The 10,749-nt window shown below is 38.4% G+C and overlaps 1 protein-coding gene across 5 annotated transcripts in view; it reads left to right on the top strand.

The window, feature by feature from the left end:
• Nucleotides 1-228: 228 nt before the first annotated feature.
• LOC150106709 (sodium- and chloride-dependent glycine transporter 2-like) overlaps nucleotides 229-10,749 on the top strand; it is a 626,004-nt gene continuing 615,483 nt past the window's right edge. For all 5 annotated transcript variants that reach the window (XM_090393293.1, XM_090393295.1, XM_090393296.1 and 2 more), the window contains exon 1: nucleotides 229-337. The gene's annotated coding sequence lies outside the window, so the exon portion shown is untranslated. The remainder of the gene's footprint in view (nucleotides 338-10,749) is intronic.

Below are 10,749 nucleotides of genomic sequence, written 5' to 3'. Positions count from 1 at the left end.
AATTAATCTTTAAATATCGCCAAAATATTTTCAAACCAGTTAACTCACAAAATAAAACTAACATTTTAATAGTAAATCCTTAACCAATTATTTAAATAAATTATAAATGCTTAATTTACAAATAACCTCATTTTACTTAATTCATATTTATTAAATAAATAGTTTGAAATCCGGAATTGAGGGGTCGTCTCTCTCTAGAAATGAATTATTTATCACGTAGTTATGTCAGTCAACTGTTTACTGTTCGGAATTTTAAGTGAATCTATTATGTAACCGTGTTTCCCCAATTGAAACGATATAACTCTGTCCAATTTCGAAAATAGTATCGTTTTAGAAGGTAAGGTGTTCTTTTTATTCTTCTTTTTTTTATTAATCATGTGTGAAATGAGTTGATTATAACAAAATTATTAAATAAATTGCCAACGTTTTAGCAAACGATAAAATTCAGTAACATATCTTGCGGTATCGGTTATCGATGTTCGTAGGGATTTATAAGGGGCATCGTTTGTTTAGCATTTTCGCTACCTCGACGATAATCGACGAAACGAATGTATTATCTATAATTTGTTCAGCAGTCATAATAATTCATTCACCTCCAAACCCAGTTAACTTAGTGCTTAAGTTAACTGGGTGTGCTAATCATTGCTTCTCAGTTATTAGTAAACTATTTTCCCTGAAATTTCAAAAGATTACCAAAATTATTTACATAATTTTACGAAAAACATGAGTAGTGTAAGCTGTTGCGTAATATTTCATCATTCACATAAATAAATAATTCTTCATAGTATTCCATTTCCATTCGAAATATATTTTTCTTACTTCAGTTTGCATTTACTCAGAAAATGGCTAACGGTAAGATCACTTGGCAGTGAAGAAGAGACTGTGAGATCTCGCCAACCAGGGTTCATAGAGAAACTTCATCCCCCTCCCACCGTAACGTTAAGTAAAACTCGATGATATTTGTTTATAATAATAAAAAAAAAAATAATGTTCAGGAAGCATTTAATAAAAATAATAACAAGTGAAATTCTTACCAGTGCATCCTATCGTATTCAGTAATAACAAAAACAAAAATAAGAATCAATAACTGCAGAGAGGGGCATTGTCCATATTTGCCAACTTGACAAGAACAACCAAAAACTATATCGTTGATTTGTTGCAAATTTTTCTTATTTGAGCTACTTCAATAATTTTCTAGAACATATCTTTGCAAGCGATCGCTCTCAAAATCCGTGATATTATTCAAATATCACAGATTTTGTGATATTTGAATAAAAAATGGACATGTCCCCTTTCTGTAGTTAGAAATTCATATATAACAAGCACTTGTTTATGTTTATGACTATATAAACTATTTTAAAATAAATATTGTCTTTTGTGATGTTTTTCAGAGTTTATTATGTCTAGTCAAAGATTTCACCTTTATTTATGAAAGAAATAAAGATGAAATCTTTTGACTTTTATTTCTTACAAACTGTACGAAATAAAGTTCTGTGAGTTGTTTCTTACAAAGTCTAAAGTTCAGGGGCGTATATTCCGGGTGTGTTAGGTGTGCGGTACATACACCCACGGAATAGCAGTAACACTGATATTATATTTTTGCATTTATTCCCGTTAAAGAATCCTCTAGTTGTTTCCTGGCTTCGCGTGATTCCTAAAATTAAACACAATATACTAATGCTTTATGAAGAGGACGCTTTTCGAAGTGTAAACATTCCATCGCATTCAAATAATATATTGCCCGGCTGTACTGTCACAAATACGGATACCTTTGAGTTCCTTGAAAAGACGTACATAGCGCAGCGGGTCAAATTCTTAGCATCCCAGTGGTTTAAAACCACCCAGAAGGGTGAGACAGGGTGTGCGTTGAGATAGTAGCACCAAGAAATCAGTGGCTGTGATTGGTTATTGTGTCAACCAGTCCAATTGAGCGCTGTCATTTGTCATGATTTCTAAGTTTCAAGTTTTGCGTGCGAAGTGTGAATTGACGTGTTTAGTACACCGATATAGACAAATAATTTTCTATAAATAATTTATTCTCTTCTTCTACGCGTTATTCCCGCTTCCTATGCAGGGTCCGCGTGTTACTTAGATGCGACTTCTTGTTAGTACTACTCCCAATCGACCCGTCGCCTGGTCTGCCTCTGAGGGGGGATATATTTTTGGCTGTAGATACGTATGTTCACGGGGCCGGTTTGCCTGTATGCGGGATGAAAAACGCCAGATAAACTGGCCGACAAAAACCCTACTCACCGCGCCCAAGACCGGCTAACTTGGCTATGCCTGAGGAAGATCCTTAAATTCCTCACGTCTACAACGGGAATCGAACCTGGGACACTCCTTCCCCAGGCATATGGTTGCGAAGCGCAAAGCCACTAGGCTAACCGCGCGGTTTCTATAAATAATTTATTATTTATAGAAAATTATTTTCTATAATCATTTTTTTGTCCAATATTTATAATGGGAAACAGTGTTGACGATCTAATGAATGCCTAGTTTTCTGCCAGAGTTTTCGCGGATTGTATAATTATAGTCGAAGGAGGTCGGAACTTGTGAATAAAAAAGTAAAACGAGTTATTTCAGCATTTCCTTGATTCAGCAGGGAAAAAGTAATAATTTTGCAAGTGATTATTTTTTCCCGATTTCTGTGCGTATTATATGACTGTATTTAAAAATCCTATCAAAATTCAAATTACTCGTGTCTCACTCTAGTATTTGCCAATAATAATCTAATTACACTACAAAGCTATTGTTCATTTGACCTTTATTATTATTATTATTATTATTATTATTATTATACAAATACCTACTGGAGTGATGACTCCTCAACGGAGGCAATAGTAAGATGCATTCTAACAGAGATAATGTTTCTAGTAGATAAGCTTATACGTTGGTAACATACGACTATTAAATTATTTCAGGAAGTTGCAACGTATACTAAATATTAATTAAAAGAAAACTTTAATCAATATTCCTATATTTCGGCAATTTGCCATCTTCATTGGGAACATAAAACTATGATATGTGAAGGCAGGCACTAACTACGAGCAGAAGAGAAGAAGAGAGGTAGAGTCCTAACGGTGTCCCCTAGTGGGCCAAGTTCGTTTGTCTTGGCTGATGTTCTCGTGATGCAAGCTTCCCAAATTTCGGGCAGTTTCATGCATCCAAAATGCCAGAATTGTTTAGTTGGTCTTCCTCTCCGTCTTTATCCATTTGAGGGGCATATAAAATGTCAAAATATGGAGAAGGAGGATGCCTCAGTCCAAGCCAATCAAGTTGACGTCTGCTTTAGGTTTCAATCAATGGTTTTTGGTTTGCTTCTAAAATAGTGGAATTACGAATATGATCCTTCCAAGAGTAACCGAGTAACAGTCTTAAGTAAGTTGTATTAAAGCTATTAATGGTTTTTATTGCTTTTAGGGTAGAAACGTTCCGTATTTCTCCACTAGATGGCTTTGTAAAGCCCAATTTTTATTTCCAAGGTAATGTGGGGCGATTTCGATATATGTCTTAATATTATGTCATTTACAGTATTATTTAAATTTGAGCCAATGTATTGGAAGTCTTCCGCTTTTTCTAAAGGTTGGTTGTGTTTTGTAATGCTGGAACCTTATATTATATTTCCGAGTATTTTAGTTTTATTTGAGTTAACTGTCAATCAACACAGGAATCTAAGAAATACATGGAAATCCCCCCCCCCCTCATTACTTTGGAAACAAAAAATTGGCTTTACAAAGCAACATCTCAGGCTATCTTCTTATCCACATAATCCACCGCCTTTTAACAATTAATTCGCTATCCACACACTATGCCATTAACCTCCCACTATTTCTGTCTGTTAATAGCGTTTGTGTTCTCTGATAGATTTGCCTGTTTATATACAGGGTGTCCCAAAAAGAAATATTAATTTTTATTATTATTATTATATTTTATACCTAGAAGTAACAAGCGAAAATGTAAGGTTTGATACCTCATAATTGTTTGCAAAAACCTAAATCGTCACTTCAAAACTAAACATTTCATTTGCAACATATTTCCAGACTGATAGATTAACAGATGGGAAGAGGAGTATAAAATGGCTCTCTATCTCCAGATCTTAACACCTTTAGATTTTTATCTGTGGACTATGTTAAATGTAAAGTTTGCCATAATAAATCGAGAAGCGTTTGCGGAATTGAAACAGCATATTCAGGAAACCGTTACAACCCCCCCCCCCCTTTACTGGAGAGTGTCATTGAAGAATTTGAACGTAGAATTAGACTAATAGTTGTAATCGATGAAAAACATATATAGGTTTACTAAAGTTTCGGATCCTTGTGGTATACCACTGGTTATTTTAAATAAAAAATTTTGCTTTTTGAAAATATGCCTAAGCCCATAAGAAGTGATTGTTGATAAAACTGTAGGAGGGCGCTGGTACGTAATGGCGGTTGCCAAGTGTTTATATATGTGATCAGTGATTTAAATAGTTGTTATGAATAATACGGAGTGTTGATTCAGATTTTTGATATAAGCGGAAAGCGAAGGTAAACAAGTAGCTGATGATTGTGTTGTTAATTAGTGATTGCGGTCTCGCGATAGTCCTTTAGTGTGTTATATTTTGTGTTTATACGCTATACGGAAAGCCTTGAGATCCAGCTCAGGTAAGCATATATTTGAATATTTCAAACATGACCAGTTTAAGTCCCGATGACTTTATCCAATCGTTGGATAAGAAGCTAGCGCTCGACCTCCTCAAAAAACTGTTGAAGAAATTTGAGGTAGAGTGGCCAGGGTTTCTAAACCTATATTCAGCGACAGACGACTCCAAAGGAGACAACTCAACATCAGGGGAAGAAGGGAAGATGAACCTGATAATCTCTGCTCCCATTGCAAAACATGACACAGAAACCCATGCACGGAAAAAACGTGCAGAGACTCAGATAAACGAGGGGATGGAAGAAGATACCCCCAACACTGACCTCCCCACACCCAACAACGAAAAAGTTCCCCCAATTGTTCTACAGGAAAAAGAACGTTGGACGGCCCTTAGCCCTATTAGGCAAAACCACCAAATTGCCTATTCATGGGCAAAAAACGTAGACGACGGAATTAAAATCCAGCCTACCACAGTAGGCGACTACAGACTCCTCACAAAAACCATGGACGAGTCAAATATTAAATATCATACTTACTCACTGAAGTCGGAGAAAAACCTAAAAGTTGTACTCAGGGGAGTAACAGAAAACATCTGCACAGATGAAATTACTGAAGACCTCTGCCTCCACGATCTCCCACCTGTCAAAGTTAGCAGAATGCTATGGGCTGACAAGAGTCCAATGCCCCTAGTGCTCGTTGAGATACCTAACACACACACAAGAACATATACAACTTAACGATCTGTGGTCTGAAAATCACAACAGAACCACTAAGAAAAAGCCTCGTCAGGCCAGTGCTACAGATGTCAGAAGTACGGACACGCATAGAAACTCTGCAGAGCAGACTACAAATGCCTCAAATGTGGGCAAAACCACCCCACAGCAACCTGCTCAAAACCCAGGACCTCACCAGCCAAATGCGCGAACTGCGGGGGGCCCCCACCCAGCAAACTACAGAGGCTGCAGTCACTACCTAAGAATAAAACAGACAAAAAAAGGAAACAGATCTCTGAACCCTGCCCACAGGAACCTGCGTTGACGGCACCCCAGTTGCCTGACACCCAACAAAAGACAACAAAATACCAGTTCTCACAAGTGGAAAATACCAACAGTTTGGAAAGCCACCATCGAAGCAGGACATACGCCGAAGTAGCCCGCTCATCCACATATATCCAGCAGGACCAAATTCTTCCAAACATGACAACAGTCATCACAGCCTCATTGGCAAACATGCTTCAAGACTTCAGTAAGTCAAACCCTTCACCAAACTCCACAAAAAGATTTCTAAAAGAAACTCAAACCATATTATCAATGCTTGTTAATGAATAAAACTAAATTACTGCCAGACTCACTACAGATCGCTGCTTGGAACGCCAATGGCCTAAAAAAGAAGACTCTGGAACTTCAAGAATTCTCTCATAGATACAACCCTGACGTCATCCTAATTAATGAAACTCATCTAAGACCTGCAGACAATCCAAAACTGAGAGGCTACACACTATATAGAAACGACCGACTGGACTACAGAGGTGGTGGTACAGCCATATTTATCAGGAACAATGGAATACCCACCCCCTCCAACCTAGAACTCACCGGTGTCGAAGTCCATACAAATTCAACTGGAAGACTTAAAATCTACGCCACCTACAACTCCCCTGCTAAGACCCTGCTATTTTCTGACTTGGATGCTGTACTAGGCAAAATTGAATCTATCATCGTCGCTGGGGACTTAAACTCCAAACATCTCTCCTGGAACAGCAGAACCACAAATAAAAATGGCCGTATCCTCTTCAGCTACACAGGATTAAACAACGCTATCGTAACAGGACCCACTGAACCAACCCACCACAGCCCAACTGGCACAGCCGACATCCTAGACATTGCCATTCTACACAACATCAAATATCAGCACAGCATTCAAGCACTGAACGAATTATCATCAGACCACAACCCAATCCTACTTCACTTAGGGAACAAAGATCAGTCACCTCCCCTCCAAACCTCCATCTGGGAGAAACTCAAGAAAGTGCTACCAGAATATTGAAGACACGGCAATAAAGAACCTCGCCAATCAAATCAATAAAGCCATAACAGCAGCCACAGTATCCACGATTACCCACAAACAAAATCGTCTCCCGGAAGAAATCATGGACTTAATAAGGGAAAAAAAACAAAGAAAAAGATATCACAACACTCGTCGTCCCCAGGACAAAACAGCCCTCAACAGATTAAACAAATCTGTCCGAGAAGCTCTCCAGAACCACAGGAACCAACAATGGGACAACAAGCTCACCTCCATCTCCACAGCAGATCATTCTATATGGAAATTCCTAAACAACCTCAGGATCAAGTGCAAATCCCCCCCCCCTCTGCAAGCAGAACAACACCTTGCATACACAGATGCTGACAAAGCCGAAGCCATAGCAAGAAACCTAGAGAAACAATGCAGTCCTGCATATGATAACCTAAACATCAGCCACGTATACAAGATCCGTCGTAAAGTCAGGTTCACAGTGAATCGTCCCGATGTCAATCCAAGTCCTATAATGCCTACCGAAATAATCGGCATCATCAACCATCTCAAGATCAAAAAAGCCACAGGTCCTGACGGCATCACTAACCAAGTCACCAAGGCACTACCACGCAAAGCCATAGCACATCTGGCAAACATCATAAACTCCATCTTCAAATGGCAGCACTTCCCCCAGTCATGGAAAATAGCCGACATCATCCCAATTCACAAACCAGGCAAAGACCCACACCTACCTGAAAATTACCGTCCCATCAGCCTGCTATTTAGGGAAAATAGCTGAGAAAATCATCCTCACCAGACTCCAAGATCATGTCAACCAATTAAATATCATTCCAGAAGAACATTCGGCTTCCGTCAAAATCACAGCACCACCCATCAAATCCATAGTCTGGTAGAATACATCACCACAGGATTCAATTGGAATCAACACACGAGCTGTCTTCCTAGACATCTCAAAGGCCTTCGATAAGATCTGGCACCAAGGCCTCCTCTACAAACTTATTATCGCTAACCTTCCACTAAACATGATACACCTGATCAAACCATACCTCTCCAACAGGAGGATGCAAGTCAAAATCAATGCAACAGTCTCAACCCAATGGAAAATCCTCGCTGGAGTTCCTCAAGGATCACTGCTAGCCCCGATCCTGTTCAACATCTATATGGTAGACATCCCTCAAAATCCTCTCACATCCACCATCGCCCTTTATGCTGATGACACGGCTATTCTAGCCAGATCTCGTCAACCACTTCTCATCACTAAAAAACTACAAGACACCATCTTAAATCTAGAAAAATGGTTTAAAGACTGGGACTACAATTAAACCCCCAGAAAAGTACAACGATAACTCTTCACAAGAAGACGAGCATCCCCCAAAGGAGACATCAATCTGTTCAACTCTAAAATCCCCTGGAAAACTGAAGCAAAATACCTAGGAATACTTCTCGATAAGCGATTATGCTTCAACACCCACATCAAGAGCATATGCACCAAAGCTTCAAAAGTTATCACCCAGCTATACCCCTTGATCAACAGACACAGCAAACTAAGCTCAACAAATAAAATACTACTGTAAAAGACAGTGATCCGTCCCACAGTCATATACGCCTCCCCAGCCTGGAGCCATACCTCCAAGACAAACATCCTCAAGCTACAAAGACTATTGAACAAATGCCTGCGAATGATTCTGAACGCCCTGTGGTTCATCAGGAACGCCCAGATCCACCGGGACATAAATATCCCCTACATCTCTCCACTACTACGCTCCCTAGCAGAAAAATTCTTTATGAAGACTTCTACACATCCAAACCAACTGATACAACAAGCCGGAAACTATGACGGTAATGACTACTGGAAACATAAAAGACCGAAAGCCATCCTAACACCCAACGACGAATAACCATTCTGCCCACTCAGGGCGAACTAAAATAGCTCACAAATCCCTCCCATCACTGCTCCCGAAACAGACAACAGGGAATATGAAAAGCGTCAAGCTTCACCCTCTGCGCCATATATGTCCTGTCCCATAGAAGTAATAAGGTATAAGGATTGCTGTTGGAACATATATGGAGATTTAAACGATTTAAAAGTAATTGTATTATTGTTGGATATGCATGAAAGAGTTAGAAAGAATTGTTATGTTGCATGCTTGTTGGCCAACAGCATCGATGTAATGTTATTAAGAAAATGTGGGTTTCCCGAAAAGGTCTGTTATTAGCACGACTATCTCCATGGAGTGCCATGATTTATTGCAGGGAAGGCCACAATCCACCTCGTGTATGAAATCATAAAAATATGTCTCATGAAAATGAAAGTGATCACCATTAAACCTGGATCTCATGAAAATTGAATATGTAATGTTGCAATTGAAGCATTTTATTATGGTAATCTTCAGACTTGAGGACGACTGTGGCATTGCCTTTATCTGCAGGTAAAATAATCCTCAATTCTGAAGATTACCACAATAAAATGCTTCAATTGCTTGAAGACAACATTACATATTCAATTCTTCAGGATGATCCAACAAGGAACTACAAAACCGCACAAACAATCTGTTAAAGCCTACATTTGAACTTCCTCACAATATTCACCTTTCTTTACGTTCTCTTCACCCTCTTATACCACGCATTTATGGAGTTCCGAAGATACACAAAGAAAACGCCCATCTTCGCCCAATTGTGGAAGGAATTGATGGTCCTACTTATAAGCTTTCGAAACATCTTGCAGAATACCTCAAGTGTTTCTCTAATAAATCTTCATCGTTCATCAAAAACACTACAGACTTCGTTTCTCATATCAAAAATATTTCAATCAGTGAAAATGATATCATAGCAAGTTTTGACATTATCTCATTATTTACTAACGTCCCTACTGAGGAGGTATTAACATTACTTAAGGACAAATTGTCTAAAAAGGTATTTGCTTTATTAAGCATTGTATTCAATCTGGCTACTTCAGATATAGAGACTCCATTTACAAACAAAACCAAGGCCTAGCAATTGGCAACCCTTTATACCCAGTTGTAGCAAACATTTTCCTGGAAGATTTTGAAACGAAAGCCATATCGTCCTCATTTAAGCTGAAACTTTAGAGCCGTTATGTTGACATTTTCATTATATGGAGCCATGGACACATATTTCTCATTGATTTTCTTCAACATCTTAACAACCAGCATCCTAATATAAAATTCACTGCCGAACTAGAACTAAATAACTGTCTTGCTTTCCTGGATGTAATTCTTACACGATGCTCTGATAGATTTAAAATCTCTATATACACCGAAAACCAACTCATACTAACAGATATCTGCACTGTCAATCTCATCACTTTCCACCACAAAAGCTCGGAACTCTTTCTACCTTAGGACACAGAGCACGATCTCTTTTAATTAAACCAGATGAACTCCAAAAAGAAATTGAACAACTTTCTCTTATCTTTTAAAAAAATGGATATTCTGAAAAAACAATTAAGAAATTTCTTCTGGATCCTCCTAGGCAGCGTACTACGGAAACTACTGATTTTAAAGGTAGCATCTCAATACCTTACAGTCTTCAAGTTCAGTCTCCAATAAATTGGCCAAAGTCCTTAAAAAAATGCAACATCAGGACGTTTTTCACTGCACTCCCTAAAGTCCGTTCTCTTATAAGCCATCCGAAGCCTATTCGTCATAACCTGAAATATTCAGGTGTTTACAAGTTATGGTGCGACTGTAATATTCCTTATTTTGGACAGACTAACAAATATGTTGAACTGCGTATTGAGGAGCATAAGAAAGCTATCTCCTATAAAAGATCACATGCATCTGCGCTATCCAATGATGTTCGTTTCTCTAATAACCCTCATGACGATCTACAGAGTCACTCAGTTTGCTGGGATAAATCCGAAAACATTTTTCGCTGTGGTAATGAGTTTGAAAGGAAAATCATGGAGTCAGAGAAATCCTCCTTAATCCTGAACATTTAAATAGTAATTTGAGTTATAACATCCCTGAAGAATCTCTGGAAGAGATATAGATGTAATTAATTTTTTAAATTACATCTATATCTCCTCCAGAGATTCTTATTAAAAATAAAAACACC

The sequence above is a fragment of the Typopeltis vanoorti genome, chromosome 5 (assembly GCF_054136105.1).
Source record: "Typopeltis vanoorti isolate ZY-2024b chromosome 5, IOZ_Tvanoo_1.0, whole genome shotgun sequence".
NCBI lineage: Eukaryota > Metazoa > Arthropoda > Arachnida > Uropygi > Thelyphonidae > Typopeltis > Typopeltis vanoorti.
This window is presented reverse-complemented; position numbering and strand designations above follow the sequence as displayed.